Source organism: Aedes aegypti, chromosome 2 (assembly GCF_002204515.2).
Source record: "Aedes aegypti strain LVP_AGWG chromosome 2, AaegL5.0 Primary Assembly, whole genome shotgun sequence".
NCBI classification, from domain to species: Eukaryota; Metazoa; Arthropoda; class Insecta; order Diptera; family Culicidae; genus Aedes; species Aedes aegypti.
Genome location: NC_035108.1, coordinates 154,955,718 through 154,970,865, shown reverse-complemented (window position 1 = coordinate 154,970,865; position 15,148 = coordinate 154,955,718).

The window sequence follows — 15,148 nt, the reverse complement described above, 5'->3', positions numbered from 1 at the left end:
TCACTGACATGCAGTAATTACAGAGGGACTACTCGACCGAATTCGGCACACATAGGGAGACTTACGGCTTCGGCACCATTCGACTATTATCGGCAACCAAATTTCAAACGCCGAATACACAGTATTTTTATATTAAAACACATCAATGAAAACATTCAGATGATTCTTTGTTCTTCCCGCTTCCTGCTGATGAGATTTACGAGACTGAACAAACAATACCGCCAGAGATGTCATCAATTCAAATGAACACGCCTCGAAATGCGACTGGTTTGGAGCTGCCGAAGAGATTCGCCAGCAGCTCTTATGGGAAAGTTGCCGAAGAAAATGTGGTTGCCGACAATAGTCACAATGAAAAGAGATATTCGAATCGTTGTAAGTCTGTCGATGTTGGTGTGAATCGATATAGAATTGAGCAACGCATAACTGTAAACAGATAAACACGGAATTTCTCTGCTGATGTCCGAGAAAATAACAAAATAAGCGCGGCATCGGCTTAGACTGCCGAGAAAACGTAAGTTCCCCAGCTTTAGCTACCTTCACGATACTGGGTTCGCCGTAGAGTTGAGCGAGCTCGTGGTTCATCCTTCGCCGCCACACACCGTTCTTCTGCAGGTCGCCAAGATTGTCCTGAGCACCCGGCGTTCGAAAACCCCAAGAGCTTGCAAGTCCTCCTCGAGCATAGTCCACGTTTCATGCCCGTAGAAGACTACCGGTCTTATGAGCGTTTTGTACATCGTGCATTTGGTGCGGGCGTGAATCTTTCTTGACCGCAGTTTCTTCTGGAGCCCATAGTAGGCACAACTTCCGCTGATGATGCGCCTTCGTAATTCCCGACTAACATTATTGCCAGCCACCAACAAGGATCCGAGGTAGACGAACTCGTCCACCATCTCGAAGGTATTCTCGTCTATCGTGACACTGCTTCCTAGGCGGGCCCTATCGCGCTCAGTTCCGCGAACCAGCATGTACTTTGTTTTCGACGCATTCACCATTAGCCCGACTCTTGTTGCTTCGCGTTTAAGGCGAGTTAACAAATCTGCTACCGTTTTAAATTTTCTCCCAATTATATCCATGTCTTCCGTGAAGCAAACAAATTGTCCGGATCTCGTGAAAATCGTGCCTCGACTGTTAAGTCCGGCTCTCCGCATGATACCTTCAAGCGCAATATTGAACAACAGGCACCAAAGTCCGTCGACCTGTCGTAGTCCCCGCAGTTCTCGTCCATGATCTTCCATAGCTCTACACGGTCAATACTGTCGTATTTCGCTTTGAAATTGATGAAAATGTAATGCGTTGGGACCTGGTATTCACGGCATTTTTGGAGGATTTGTCGTGTAGTAAAGATCTGGTCCGTTTTCGATCTTGATAACTTCACACAAACTCGTTTACTATAGGTGACGAACGACGGAAGATGATCTGGGATAATACTTTGTAGGCCGCATTTACAATGGTGATCGCTCAAAAGTGCTCACAATCTAACTTGTTGCCATTCTTGTAGATGGGGCATATTACCCCTTCCTTCCACTCCTCCGGTATCTGTTCTGTTTTCCAGATTTTGTCTATCAGTCAGTGTAGACAAATGGCCAGCCTCTCCGGGCCCATCTTTAGGAGTTCAGCTCCGATACCCCCAACTAACAATTCAGAGCCACAAACAAGCATGCATGTTTAATTATTGTTCAATAATGGTAATGGCAGCTGAATAAAAAATTTGCTCTATAAAGAGCTGAGAAGGTGCTTTTTTAACACAAACTTAGATCAATGTTCAACGTTATGCATTAGAATGGACAAAAGTTGAATCACCACTTATTAAACGTTTCCAAAGATTCTCATTCGACTAGTCAAGATTGTTCTACAAATGAGCTGAACAAGACATGTTTCCCCCAATTAAAAAGCCAATATTCCACTGAACAAATGTATATGTATAAAAGGATATTCAGGTATCAGGTATCAGAAGGCCGGCTCCAAAGGCACGTTCCCCACCAGTTGGGAGATTTGTGCCATCGCCATATTTGAGCCTATTTCTCGCGGAACATTACTAAAGGACCTATGTACAAATGAGAGATTCTCTCCTCTCTCGTTCTCTTTCGATTATAACAGTGGAATACTAATGATTTTGGGAAGTTTTTCACTATAGATCGAAAGTCAATTCCCTTGACTAGCGTTTCATACAGAAAACGCAACGGAAGAGGTTAATGTGACTCAGTTATTAATGAAAGAGAAAGTAAACAAAGAGAGCCTCTCAATGTTAGATAGGTCCTTTAGTAATGTTCCGCGAGATTTCATCATCTACACGATGGGAGAGGAAAGGGAAGGGAAAGATGGGAGGAAATAGGAGTGGGGTCCCTTGAAGAGGGAAGATCGCATAAGCGAAATGAGAGCATGTAGCTCCATACCACAATGGGTTCGAACAGCGCGCTAAAAAGGGCACTGCAAAACGCATGAGCGTAAAAAGAGCCTATAGCTCATTACCACAGCGGGTTAAGAATAACAGAATGTCCTGAAGATTCAGGCTTCTGAATTCAGTTTCACTTAATAAGTGTTTACCAAGTAATTGGAATCGCATTTGCGCAAAAACTGGACAGTTACATATCAGGTGATACGAAGTTCCATAATCGGAGTCACAACTATCACACACAAATGAGTCAGAACGCTGCCATGTGATAGTTGAGTCGGCAGTGGCCTGTCAACGCTCTGACCAAGAGACTGCAATTCTGCTTTGACAGATTTGTTAAATACTTCGCCACCCTTGGAGATGGCTCAGTAATGTACAATTTTGTTTGACGACATGACTCCAAACTATTCCAATATTGCTTGTGCTGAGTTGCCGCCCAAGAATTTATCTGAAGCTTCACCCAGCACTTCGAAATTGGAATAGCCGGCTCAGGACCAATGAAGTCATGCGATGCTCCATCGCGAGCTAGCTCATCAGCCAATTCATTTCCAACGATGGAAGAATGGCCAGGTACGATTACAAGCTTCGACCTTGAGTTGGCCGAAGCGAGAGCTTTTATAGCAGCTTGACTATCTGAACAGAAGTATATGACTTTACCCATTACGCGCTGTTGAAGTGCTGATTGCACTCCACACATAAGGGCAAATATTTCCGCCTGAAAAACGGTGCAGTTTCTACCAAGTGAGTAAAACTGATTCAGCCTTAGCTCACGAGAATATACTCCTGCACCAGCTCTACCTTCAAGAAGGGAGCCATCAGTGTAACATACTATATTGTTTGATATACTTCTTTCCAAATAGCCAGACGTCCACTCTTCCCGTGAAGGGAATTGTGTGATAAATGTCCTGTAAGGAAAGTGACAAGCAATTGTGAGATCACTTGGAGCAAGGACAATTTTGTCCCAATTCACCAAAAGTGGAAACAACGAAGTGTGTGTAGATCTACGATTCACTGGATTTTTCTCCAGTAGATCCAGTACCCATAAACGGTAAGAGGAAGAAAGTGCTTCTTGTTTAAGATATATGTGTAGTGGCGCAACGTCGAAAAGGGCCTCGAGCGCTGCTGTGGGAGTTGTAGAGAACGCACCAGACATCGCCATCAAGCACATCCTTTGGAGATGGTCCAATTTTGATTGGATTGTTCTCACTTCGCCCTTTTGCCACCACACAAGACATCCATATGCCAATATGGAATCCCATCCGCTCCTGGAGATTTGAAAGGAGCAAAACTATTAAGTGCCCATTGAATCGATTCAGTAGTTACGATACTGCGAGCCGAGGCCAGAGACTCGTAACTACATGAAAAGACATTTGGTTCATCCGTAGATGCTATGTCCACACATCCGGGGAAGTGTGTATTGAATAGACATTCTAAAACTTCTTCATCGGAAGAAGTAAAGTCACCATTAGGTAAGCGAATTTCGTTCACTTGAAAATCCTTAGATTTTGCAAGGATTTTGTTTAGCCGACTGACTTCACTCAAACTGGAAAAATTTGTACAAAGGTTTTTCCAGCCGGATCGTTCAGCAGAACGAAGAGCCTTCTTGTAAGCCTTGCGAGCCGACTTGAAAGACTCTGATCCAGCTGAACGGCGTCTGTTCCAACTCCTTCTACATTGTTTCCTGAGTCTAGTCAGATCGGAATTCCACCATGGGGTCCCTCTTGTAGTCTTTACAGACCGCAGAGGACATGCTTCTTCAAAAGCTTCCATAATGTAGGATGTTGTAGTATCAACGGCATCATCCAGATCACTTGGATTTTCAATGGACGGAGAATATCCATGAAATTTGGTCGCAACCAATTCAATATAGAGTTCCCAGTTTGTTGACCGGGGATTCCTAAAACGCAAAGTCTGCGCAGTTACATTTGAATGTTCAAAGAAGATGTAGCGATGATCAGATAATGATTCCTCATCTGATACATGCCAATTCGTCAACTCGTGACTGATTCTATTCGAGCAGAGCGTTATGTCTAACACTTCTTCTCTATTAGAAACCATGAAGGTTGGGCGATTGCCTATGTTAAGTAATCCAAGGTCTGTACTACTTAAGTATTCCATCAGACTGGAGCCTCTTAGCCGTGTAGTTCCGGCGTATAGAATAGAACTACGGACGACCTGTTCCGGTGGTAAGAGTCCACCAAACGGGGTAACCCCAATTCAAGGTGTGATGCGAAAAACCGTGCTGAGGAATGAATGGTCGAAGGGGTGAAAAAGATGTTCGGCCGTTAACGGAGCCTGTGGGGCACCTGGGCACCCCTCACAGTATTTTGTCCCTTACCGCGTTAATGCAGGGCTCTGGCGTGGTGGACCTCTTTTCCCGTGCTACTCGTGGGATCCAATCATGAATACAAACTTAAACCAAAATCAAAATAATAGTAGTAGTGCAGGTAGTAGCAGTAGTAGGGAAGCGAACCCCTTCGCAAGAAGTGGGTTAGCTAGGTCTCCGTTGAGGAGAGCGGAAGCAGGAGGAGGCAGCAGTGCACGTAGTGCCAGTGCTGGAAACCATATTTCATCCCCGGCTAACGCATCGGGTGAGGTTATGGATGGAGCGTGGTTGATGAGGGCCATCAATAAAAGTAGAGATGGGCTCTCTGCGATGGAAGTGGCTGCACAGCAGCTCGACTCCATAATTGACTTTGCGTCCTCGAAGTCTAACATCAGCAAGGACCTCAAGCAGGCCCTGTTCAGACTTCGTAAGTCGATGTTCGCGGCCAAGCAGAACCATGCTGAATCCATGGCGACTGTGGCTGCGACAGAACCCGTGAAATTGAAGGTGCCGAAGTCTACCCAGACGGAGCCCTTCGTCTTCGCGGGTAGCCCCAAAAGTGCGGAAGCGAATGCTTACAACAAGCAATCGCAGAAGCGCGCGAGGCAGCCGTCAGGGGAGGAGCTACCCGGCGGCGCTCGCAAGGCCAGGCGGATATTAACCCCGAAAACCGGCAGAAGTGCCGGAAAATCGGACTCCAGCCAGGCGTCCCGGAAAGCCGAGAAGGGTGGGCCCGAAAAGGCTGGCCCCTCACGGAGTGATGGGAACAGGGGGTTGCGACCTTTGACAGGTCCTCAATCACCACAGGTTAGGGCGGATCAGGGGGGGACGCCCCCTGGACAACCGTAGTGAGAAAGAAGAAGAAGGAGAAGCAGGAAGTTCAGGAGCGCAGGGATACCAGGCCTAAGAAAAGTAGGAGGGTAGGTGCCAAGCGCGAAAAGGGTGATGCGATCATCATCAAGACGGAAGAGTCCAAGTACTCGGAAGTCCTGAAGGCGATGCGCAGTGACGCGAAGCTCGCAGATCTTGGAGCCGACGTACGCAGTGTCAGACGCACTCGTACAGGTGAAATGATTCTCAAGCTTAAGCGCGACAAGGAGCGCAAGGGCGCCGCCTACAAAAGTTTGGCGGAAGAGGTCCTTGGCGAGGGTGTCGAAGTGAGGGCTCTGACGCAGTCAGTGACTCTGAAGGTGATGAACCTTGACGAGATCACCAACGCAGAAGAGCTCGTCACAGCACTGCGGCAACAGTGCGAGATTCAGGTGCCCACCACTGCCGTTCAGCTACGGAAAGGTCCGGCAGGTACTCAGGTGGCCTTAGTACACCTACCTGTGGCGGACGCAAATAAGTCCGCTAAGGTAGGCAAGATCAAGGTTGGTTGGTCAGTATGCTCACTGAACATACATGAGCAACCGGTGATCTGCTTTAGGTGTAGGGAACCAGGACACAAGTCCTGGGGCTGTAAAGGCCCTGATAGGACCAAGTTGTGTAGGCGTTGTGGTGAGGAAGGTCGTAAGGCACTAGGCTGCAAGAACCCTCCCAAGTGCTTGATTTGTTCCGGCAAGTCCGTGAACAACAATCATCCAACGGGAGGCTCAAGGTGCCCGACCTTCAAACGAGCCATTAACGAAAAGTCACAGTGCAGGTAACGCAGCTGAACCTGAACCACTGTGACGCAGCTCAGCAACTGCTGTACCAGGCAGTTGCTGAGTGGGGGACGGACATCGCCATCATATCGGACCCATACCGAGTACCCGCCGGCAACGGCAACTGGGTCGTGGATGGATCCGGAAAAATGGCGGCGATATGGACGACGGGTAAATACCCCGTCCAGGAGTTGGTGTCTACTACCTACGAGGGCTTCGTGATCGCCAAGGTAAACGGGGTCCTCTTTTGTAGCTGCTATGCGCCTCCGAGTTGGTCGACCGAGCGGTTCACGCAGATGCTGGACTGCATGACGACCGTGTTGACAGGGCGAAGGCCAGTAGTAATAGCGGGTGACTTCAATGCCTGGGCCGTGGAATGGGGAAGCCGCATCACGAACCAGCGAGGTCAAATCCTGCTAGAGGCACTGGCCGTGCTAGATGTCGATCTGGCTAATGTTGGTACCAAAAGTACCTTCAGCCGAAACGGAGCGGAGTCGATTATCGACGTTACTTTTTGTAGTCCTGGCCTAACGAGTAGTTCGAACTGGAGGGTAGACAATGCCTACACTCACAGCGACCACCTGGCGGTTCGCTACAGTATCGACTACAACAATAGCAGGCAGCGCGTAGAGGAAGCGGCTAGGTCACGGCCAAGCCCTCGTAGGTGGAAGACATCGTACTTCAATGACGAAGTACTTAGGGAGGCGCTCCGTCGTGAGCGTAACCTACTCGGCCTAAGCGGGGACGAACTGGTAGCGGTGCTTTCGCGTGCGTGCGATGCGACCATGCCTAGGAAAGTCCACCCTAGAAATGGGAGACCACCGACGTACTGGTGGACTCAAGCAATTGCGAACCTGCGCCGTGCCTGCCTACGGGCCAGGAGGCGGATGCAGCGAGCACGTACCGAGCAGGAGCGTGAAGAACGACGGGCGGTGTTCACCGCTGCCAAAGTCGCGCTGAAGTCCGAGATAAGGGCAAGCAAAAAGGCCTGCTTTGAGAGACTCTGTCAGAGTGCCAACGCGAACCCGTGGGGTGATGCCTACAGGATCGTTATGGCGAAGACAAGAGGTGCAATTGCTCCTACGGAGCAATCTCCACAGATGCTGGAGGGGATCATCGAGGGGCTCTTTCCGCGCCACAACCCTAGCCCATGGCCTCCTTTTGTAGGACAGCCGGGGATTGGGGCTGGCGATGAGGATAGAGTAACCGATGAGGAACTTGTAGGGATTGCAAAATCCCTAAGCATGGGGAAGGCACCAGGTCCGGACGGAGTTCCAAACCTGGCCCTCAAAGTCGCAATCTTGGAGGCTCCCGGTATGTTCAGATCTGCTATGCAGATATGCCTGGACGAGGGAGTATTTCCAGATGCGTGGAAGAGGCAGAGCCTGGTACTATTGCCAAAGGCGGGGAAACCACCTGGTGACCCGTCGGCGTATAGACCAATATGCTTGATTGACACGGCGGGGAAGGTGCTCGAGAAGATCATCCTCAACAGACTGTTGAGGTACACTGAGAGTGTAAATGGTCTCTCAAGCAACCAGTTCGGCTTCCGGAAAGGGAAGTCCACCGTAGACGCTATTCTGACGGTTAAGAAAACCGCTGAGATAGCACTCCAGCGTAAGAGGAGGGGGATTCGCTACTGCGCAGTAGTGACTCTGGATGTAAGGAACGCATTTAATAGTGCCAGTTGGGCGGCTATTGCCGATGCGCTCCTGCGTCTGGGGATACCCGAGTACCTGTACAAGATTCTCGGAAGTTACTTCCAGAATCGGGTATTAGTCTATGACACAGAGGTGGGTCGGAAGTGCTTTCACATAACCTCAGGAGTCCCGCAAGGTTCCATCCTGGGCCCGGTGTTATGGAATGTCATGTACGACGAGGTGTTGAGATTAAAATTCCCGGCGGGTGTGGTCATCGTTGGCTTTGCCGACGATATTACGCTGGAGGTCTACGGTGAATCGATCGAAGAAGTGGAATTGACTGCAGCCCACTCGATCGCAATTGTGGAGGAGTGGATGAGCTCCAGGAAACTGGAATTGGCTCACCACAAAACTGAGGCGGTTGTTGTCAACAACCGAAAGTCGGTGCAGCAAGCGGTGATCAGTGTAGGCGACTGCACGATCACTTCGAAGCGCTCCGTCAAACACTTGGGGGTGATGATCGACGACAAGCTTACCTTCGGTAGCCACGTCGATTATGCCTGCAAGAGAGCCTCCACAGCTATTGTGGCACTGTCCCGGATGATGTCCAATAGCTCTGCGGTGTACGCCAGCAAGCGAAAGCTTCTGGCCAGTGTCGCCTCGTCCATACTGAGGTATGGTGGCCCGGCTTGGGGCACGGCCTTAAGTACCAAGAGCTACCGTAGCAAGCTAGAGAGTACTTATAGGCTAATGTGCCTGAGGGTTGCGAGCGCGTACCGTACCGTGTCACACGATGCACTCTGCGTCATCACCGGTATGGTGCCTATTGGTATCCTTATCATGGAAGACATAGAGTGCTTCGAAATGCGCGGCACAAGAGGCATACGCAGGACTGCCAGACTGGCCTCCATGGTCAAATGGCAGCGTGCGTGGGACAGTTCCACCAAGGGAGTGTGGACTCACAGGTTGATTCCGAGGTTAGATATCTGGGTCAATAGGCGCCATGGGGAACTAACATTCCACCTGACACAGGTCCTTTCGGGCCATGGTTGCTTTAGACAGTATCTACACCGTTTCGGTCATGCGGGTTCTCCCGAATGTCCAGTTTGTGCAGGTTTAGAGGAAACGGCGGAACACGTTTTGTTCGTGTGCCCGCGTTTCCGCACAATGCGTGACCGCATGTTAGCCACATGCGGTCGGGACACGACTCCGGACAATTTGGTCCAGAGGATGTGTGAAGACGAGTTTGGCTGGAATGCCGTTTCATCGGCTATCACCCACATCGTCTCGGAACTGCAAAGGAGGTGGCGAGTGGACTCGAGGAGTGGCTAGTGCAGACGCTAAACAACAGGTGGTCCAAGGGTTCGCAGTCGGCTACGTAGGTCATACCGGTGCCCTACGGTCGAAATCGACCCTTACAGCGATTAAGTGGCCGCGGGGAGAACATCCTGGTAGCGCTGCTGTCGTAGCGCCGGCCTACTGGGTTGGTACGAGCCTCTGGTTGTTCGGGGCAGGTGGAGGCCCCTTCGTCAGCAATCCCAGCTGGTGCTAGCTGATAGGGCCTGAGCCTTCAGTAGGTCAAATTGCGAAGCCCGCAGTATCAGTTCTTGATACCTGCGGTGCAGCTGGGCGCGGGCGTAGTGGTCGACCCTGCCCGCTTTCAGCGGACAACGGGAGGTGAGGACCACCTGGGAAGCTGGCAAAGCGCCAGCATGCTACCTTGGTGGACCCCCCTAAGCGTGTCATCGATGTTCGTTGCTGCATGGCTACGCAGCTAACCTGGAGGATGCGATGTGCAATAGCCCCTCTCCGAAGCAATGCCTTCTTGGTGGTCCCGGAGAGACGAAGGGTTTGGCGGCAATGGAAATGGTTTAGTGGGTCGGGGGTGTAGTCCTGTTTACTGCTTGCATGTAGTAAATGGTCCCTAACCCCACACGGCGTCTGTTGAGCAGATTATCCCCCCATTGCTTAGAAGAAAAAAAAAAAAAAAAAAAAAGACTGGAGCCTCTCAAATTGATATCTGAGCTGCCCCAGATGATGTGATGAGCATTGGCATCACTGCCTACAATCAGCGGAAGGCCTTTTGTTGCGCAGTGTACGACAACTCGTTTGAAGTCATCCGTTGGGGATGGTTCATCATGTGGTAAATATACCGAACAATAGACGTATTTCCTGTTGAGGTCACCAACAGAAACATCAATTGTGACAGCACATACATCTCTGGTCGTCAACTCAGAAATGAGTGTAGCAACGATTGCTTTATTTACGAGCACGCATGCGCGGGGCATGGAGCGCGAGTTTGCCATTTCAAGTTTGCTGAAAGTAGCAAAAACTGGGTCCACAAGGTTACCTAGATAGAAGTTTCCTCTACGAAAGTAGGGTTCTTGAACTAGCGCCACTTGGGCTGCACCATTTTGCATGAGTCTGCAAAGATTGATCGTTGCTGTTCTTTTATGCTGAAGATTGATCTGAGCTAACCTAACCGTAGCCACTACCCAAACTAGGCAGGATTAAGCTTTTTGCAATCTCAGCACGGAAAAGACCAGCAACGAAAAAACCAGATCGGTATCTATTTAAAGTCGCCAAAGGCGAAAGAGCACAGAACACACTGTGTAAAACGCATAATGCGAATCCATATAGGTGGTAATTTAAATTAAATGTCAACATATTCATAATCCCACCCTTATTAAGCCTCAGGATAGAGACTGAAGAAGGGCAGCCGATTATCTCGGAGAAACACAAGGTCACCTGCACCATTGCTCCGGGTAGCACAGGAAGGACTCAATACTGTGGAGGGCGCCCTGGTACCCCACAGGCTCCGTTAGCGGTTAGGTTTTATTTAGACCCCCCTAACCATTCATTCCTAGGCACGGTACGCATCACACCATAAATTAGGGGTCACCTGTGAGGTGGACTTTTACCACCGGAACAGGCAGTCCGTAGTGTTAATTCTTAGCCAGTTGAAACAATCGCTACCGACACTACGCGGCTATCTAGGCTGCTCGGGAAAAGGAGGTTAATATTGATGATTAACTCCTGACGTGCCCAAGAACCGCCCTAAAATTAGAATGGACAAAAGTTGAATCACCACTTATTAAACGTTTCCAAAGATTCTCATTCGACTAGTCAAGATTGTTCTACAAATGAGCTGAACAAGACATGTTTCCCCCAATTAAAAAGCCAATATTCCACTGAACAAATGTATATGTATAAAAGGATATTCAGAAGACGAACTAACGTTTTACTTGCATCGCACTTCAGCTATTCCCACATGTTTAACATAAGCATGAATAAGAGCTGAATAAGTATCTTATAAAATCCTAATTCTGCTTCAGTATATTATAAGAACAGTTGATCCAATAGAGGCCAAAATGACGATTAACAAACACATTGTTCAGCAATAAATAAGCCTTGTAAAAGCGATCACACTATAGCTAAATTTCATAAAATGGACAAAATATCCGAAACTCGTGTTGAGTTCCGAATGCATTTCAAAGCTCATAAATTATGTTTTCTTAAAACTTTTGAAATAGCTGTTCAGAAAATAAACATGGCCAGTCCCCAGAAATGCAGAATTATTGTAAAAAACAAAATTAAACATTTAAGCTAAGTATTCCAAGTAGGAGCAAAGTAGTGACAAACAAAGCGTGATATTGAATTAATTGACATAAGAGATAAAATATCTGAAGACAATATCAAAATTTTGTTTCTGGAACTTCTAAACCTATGAAAAATTTGATGTACACAGATCTAATGAATAGCTCGCAGCTATTGGTAAAATCTTGCAAAATCTAAATATGACATGCCAATTTTGTTCTAGTAGTTTATTTTAGATATCATTTCCAGATATTTTATATCATATATCTATCAAATTAATATCACTTTTAGCTATCCATATTATATTTTCTATTGCTAAGCTTTTTTCGCCTGCTCGGGATGTTTTTCCGTACAAGAAAAATGGAAATTTCTTTGACAGAATCGATTAAATAAATTTCTATAGCCAGCTACATTTGAAATGACATTTCTTCACAACTGAATAAATACTGCGCTCTAAGAAAAATGATTTACTTGGCCATTTCCGAAAATAAAAATCGCATCAAGATATTCGAATATTTTTCTATTCAGGTGGGTTCTGAGGGATAACCCTTCAAATGATTCAAATATATTCATACAGAGAACTTTTACTTCAATGCATATGTAATAGGTTTATGAAAAATACAAATAAAAAATAATCAAACTATTATTTATAAAATTATTTATGTCAATTAATCATTTTTGAACAAACTAAAACTTATTATGAAATAAGATTAATCATTTCAGGCTGTTTTTACTTTGTGTAAATGAACATTATTTTGACCAACATCGACATAAATTTTCTCACTGTGCGCTAAAAATAGCCGACTGAACTTAGCTTGGATCAGCACTAAACAGCAGCTGCATAATATGCTTGTTCAGTTGTAGATTAGCGTACCATGTGTTGATTAGACGTTGTCGAATAGAAGCTCGAACATGGTCAATATTCAGCTATGAGAAGTTTATATTTTGCACTGGACGGTATAATCATCAAATCTAGGTTGGCGCAGATGGCAAGGCATACCGTTCACGATTGGAAGGTCTCGAGTTCGAATCCAGTATACAGGCGATTTTTAAATAAGATTGTTGTACTATCATAATAATAGTGCACACTACATTTATAAAGTGCCTAGAAAAAAAATTTTTTTTTTAATTAGTCTTTAATTATTTTTAGACCAGCCGTATAAAAGCTGAACTAATTGGTTGTAAAACGTTTTTAAAGCTGAAAAATAAAGTTGGTATTCAACGACATGCTTTAAAGTTTCTCCAAATTTGTGTGAACAATGCTTTAACAAAGGTTGGCCATGGAAATTATTAAAATGTTATAAAACATGATGCTGGATAAAACTGCCATAATGGTGTTTGTTAAATGAGTGAATGTTAGTTGGGCCATCCTTACCAGCAGCTTTATTGTTCTTGAGCTGGTGAATGGTATCCTTAACCTCCCTCAAAGTGGAGGCTGGTTGGTTTCTATCCTCCGCAGTACTGGCGAAGGCATTTCCTCCGTTGTCCCGTCTTTCATTACCTGTGCTTTCAGCGCCATTCAGGTGCTCATCGAAGTGCTGCTTCCACCTTTCGACCACCTCACGCTCGTCCGTCGAAATGCTCCCATCCTTATCCCTGCACATCTCAGCTCGTGGCACGAAGCCGTTGCAGGATGCGTTGAGCTTCTGATAGAACTTACGCGATTCTTGAGACCGGCACAGCAGTTCCATCTCCACGCACTCCATCTCCTCCAGGCGGTGTTTTTTTTCTCCTGAAAGAGTCGGGTCTGCTGTTGCCATTTCTGTCTATAACGTTCTATGTTCTGCCGGGTCCCTTGCTGCAGCATGACCATCCGCGCTGCATTCTTCTACTCCAGAATCTGCCTACATTTCTCGTCGAACAAATCGTTCCGTCGACTCCATCCTACGTACTCGACGTTGCTCTCAGCTACCTTGTTGATGGCTGTCTTCACTGTTCTCCAGCAGTCCTCAAGAGGGGCTTCATTCAGCTTCCGGTAATATAGTTTCGAGATGCTGCACGTATACCACTTCGACATCCGGTTGCCTGAGCCGCTCTAGGTCATACCGGGGCGGCCGTCGGTACCGTACGTTGTTATCGACGAAGAGTTTTTGGCGCAGTTTTATCATCAACAGATAGTGCTCAGAATCAATGTTAGCGCCACGATAGGTCATGACCAGCCATGTCGTTCTGCTTAGTCGCGCTTAGTCGACGACTAAGAAGCTTTCCTCAGATATTTTCTTAACGCCCTTTGGGAAATCAGTTGAAAATTCAAGCTGTGTATCATCGACCTGAATTAATTTAGCTTTGTTGCATGTAGATCAGGTGCAACTAAACGCCCTGTGTAACATCAATCGAAATTGTCAAGCTGTATCAACGCCCTGGAGTAATTTGACCTTGTCTTAATTGGATCAGTTGCATTTAACGCCCTGTAGGATATCATTTAATAATTACAAACTATATTGAGACCCTGGAGTAGTTTGACTTTATTCTATGTAGATCGAGTGTATATTAATGGTCTGATGACTTCAATTACTAGTTGTATCAACGCCCTGGAGTATTAAAACTTTGCTCTATGTAGATCAGGTGCAACTCAACGCCCTGTATGACATCAATCGATCAAGCTGTATCAACGCCCTGGAGTGTTTTGACTTTGCCCAATGTAGATCAGATTCATCTCAACGCTCTGTAGAACATCAATTGAAAATTCTAAGTTTTATCAGTAGTTGAGTAGCAGTAATTTGATATTGCTTCACGTATATCAGATGCATCTTAACTCCCTGTATGACATAAATCGATCCATCTGTGTCGACGCTCTGGAATGACTTGACTTTATTCAACATAGATCTTTGCGAGATCTGGAACATCTCAACGCCCTGAATAAAATCAATCGAAATTTCCATGCTATATTAACGTCCTAGAGTAGTATGACTTTATTCCATGTAGATCAGGTGCATCTTGACGCTCTGTAGGACATCAATAAAAAATCCTTACTTTGTCAACGCCCTGGAAAAAAATGCTTTATTCCACACAGATCTTTGCGAGATCTAGAGCATCTGAACGCTTTGTAGAAAATCAATCGAAACCTACGTGTTCCAGGGCGTTGATACACCTTGGAGTAATTTGAGCTTATTCTATGTATCAGATACAACTTAATTTTAAGGACATTAATTGTATACTCTAAGCTGGATCAACGCCCTGGAATAATTTGACCTTTTCCATGTAGATCAGGTGCATGTGACCGCCCTTTAGGACTTATTTTCATAATTCCAAGCTGTATCAACGCCGTGGCAGGGGCCCAGATAGCCGTAGCGGTAAACGCGCAGCTATTCAGCATGACCAAGCTGAGGGTCGTGGGTTCGAATCCCACCGGTCGAGGATCTTTTCGGGTTGGAAATTTTCTCGACTTCGCAGGGCATAGAGTATCTTCGTACCTGCCACACGATATACACATGCAAAAATGGTCATTGGCATAGTAAGCTCTCAGTGAATAACTGTGGAAGTGCTCATAAGAACACTAAGCTGAGAAGCAGGCTTTGTCCCAGTAGGGACGTAACGCCAGAAAGAA